Genomic DNA, 2,537 nt, shown 5'->3' with positions numbered 1-2,537 from the left:
TGGCGGTCGACCGCCGCGTCCACCGTGGTCGACCGCGAAGCAGACAGAAGACCAGTTAGGGTTTCTGTCAGCTTCAAATCACATTCAAACTCAATGATTCCTATATTAACGTAAATCTAACATTTATACAAAGTCATATATAAACATTTAAAATATGCTAGTAAAAACATTTAAAATCTATCATCAAGATTCCAAACATATATAAACATGATTTCGATGTTTTTAAAACAGTAAAAACATGATTTAACTTTTGCTAAGAGCATTTTCAGATCTAGATCTCATTAATAAAAGCTTTAAAAATCTGAAATACTTGATTCTCACATCTTATGTCATAATGATCTACTATATCTACATGAAATACGATTTAGGCCTAATAAAACCGGATTAAAACCCAAATTTAAGCATGAAAACGAAAAGGGGTGAAGTTGGGTGAGATGTTACTCGCCTCTGATGAGAATAAAACCCTAGATCTAAAATATGATGATCCATTTTGCTGAATCCCACCAAAATCCGCTAAAAAATCCTTCGAAGCTCCTCCCAAATCACCAAGAAATGAGAACTAGGGTTTGAGGGGAGAGAGGAGCTAGGGTTTCTGATTTCAGATGAAAAGATGGCTCTCTTGGGTTCATTAGCATATATATTAACCCCACAACCCGACCCGAAACCTGTTGAGACCCGAACCCAGAAAACTCTCTGTCTGTTGGGCGGTCGACCGTTGCGCCCAGTTTGGTCGACTGCACAACAGGAAAAAGGTTTCCTGAGTGCATGACCGTTGTGTGGTCGACCGCCACATCCACTGCGGTCGACCGCTCAGAAGAAAACTGCCTGTCTAGCTTGATTTACAACATGATGCTCAAACCACTCAATTTCTCTCACATATAAACACTTGTTTGGTTCCCAGACACTGATAATCACATTCATCTAACATATATATGATTATTTATCACAAAAGAATTATCTATTAATAATAATTTACACAGATTCATTATAAAAGTTTATGGGGTTTTACACCTTCATCTTTAAGGAGATCCAATAACGACGTTATTAGGATCAAATCAACGAAGGGACCAGAAAACTGTTATCTCATCTCACATCATTACTCTACTAATTATGATAACTCGATGAAGGGCTTTAAACCTGTCGTTATTATATACATATTAATGACGGTCAACAGGCCCCTTCACTAATTTTGGTCTTAAATACCAGATTTCTTGTAGTGATAGTTTCATTACACCTCTGACAACTTTAATCATTTCGCACCACACTCACAAAATTTTTGATAAAATATTTAGAAATTCACCATAACACTTTAATTTTTCACTTAACTACGTAAAGGAATTATTACCCCACAATTTGTAGTGACAAGCGTTATCCCTCAAGGTCAATATGAAAATTACAAACAACCCATTTTGATAAAAAGCAATGCCAATATCCGGAGATGAGGTAGGCAATAAGACGAGAGAGGACGGCAAATGATTAGTCAGGATCCAAAGGAAAAATTTAAGCCGAGTCGAAGAATTGAAGGATATCCCTATAAAAATTTTGATAGCCGAGAGTAGCAGCAGATCAAACACCTGTAGGTGAAATCAAAGCATACCAATTTTTGGGCCATCGATCTCAACAAATCTCCAAGCACCAAATCAACACGTGCCAAATATCCCGGTAAGTAAACAACCAGTACATAGGTAGGGAAATAGTAAAGCGTCCAATAACCAAAGAGGAACAAGCACAATGGCAACACCCTTCTTAGATGGAGGGAGGTGCAGGGTGCGACGATAATTTATTTAACGGGCAGGAGTGTTTGTGGAGAGTCCCCAAGGCAGCAGCAGTGAGGAGTAAGAAAGATTGAAGATTCTTAGATTCGAGAACTTGTTCTGATACCATGTTGAAATGTAAGAGAGAAGAAAAATTTATGTTCTCGTTGATTATGAAGAATAAGCTTAGAATATTGCTATTTGGCTTGCACGAGTTGCAACTCGTGTGAGCTAGGGTAGGGCCCATAGCTGTTGTGGGTCCCACCCCCTACCTGGGCTCACGCGAGTTGCAATTCGCGCGAGCTAAAGGTACTTTTATATAAGCGTAATAGAGGTAATTAGTCATCTGAGTCTAGATATCATTCACCTCATCACACCTAGACTCAGCCATGGGCTGGATTCAGGCTAAGCGAATGAGCTTGGACTGGCTGGGCCTTCTTGGGCCCAGATTATACAGGTTTGAGTTTGAGCCCGGTTGTTTGGATTCAAGTGCTTCCCAGACTCGACCCGCTGGCCCGACCTGCTGAGATTTACGTCGGGCCAACCTTTTTTTTTTTTTCTGCTTTTTAATAATAAAATAAATTATTAGATTGAAATAATTTGCACGCATATGAATTATAAAAATAATGTAATCGGCAATATTTAAATAAATATTATAGAGGAAAACAAATTTTAATTATAATTAATAGAATATAATATTTCTCTATCCACTCATATATAATATATATATATAATATAATTATATATATATATATATTATATATTATTATATATATATAATAT

The sequence above is a fragment of the Asparagus officinalis genome, chromosome 3 (assembly GCF_001876935.1).
Source record: "Asparagus officinalis chromosome 3, Aspof.V1, whole genome shotgun sequence".
Lineage (NCBI taxonomy): Eukaryota > Viridiplantae > Streptophyta > Magnoliopsida > Asparagales > Asparagaceae > Asparagus > Asparagus officinalis.
Note: the sequence above shows the minus strand (reverse complement) of the source record.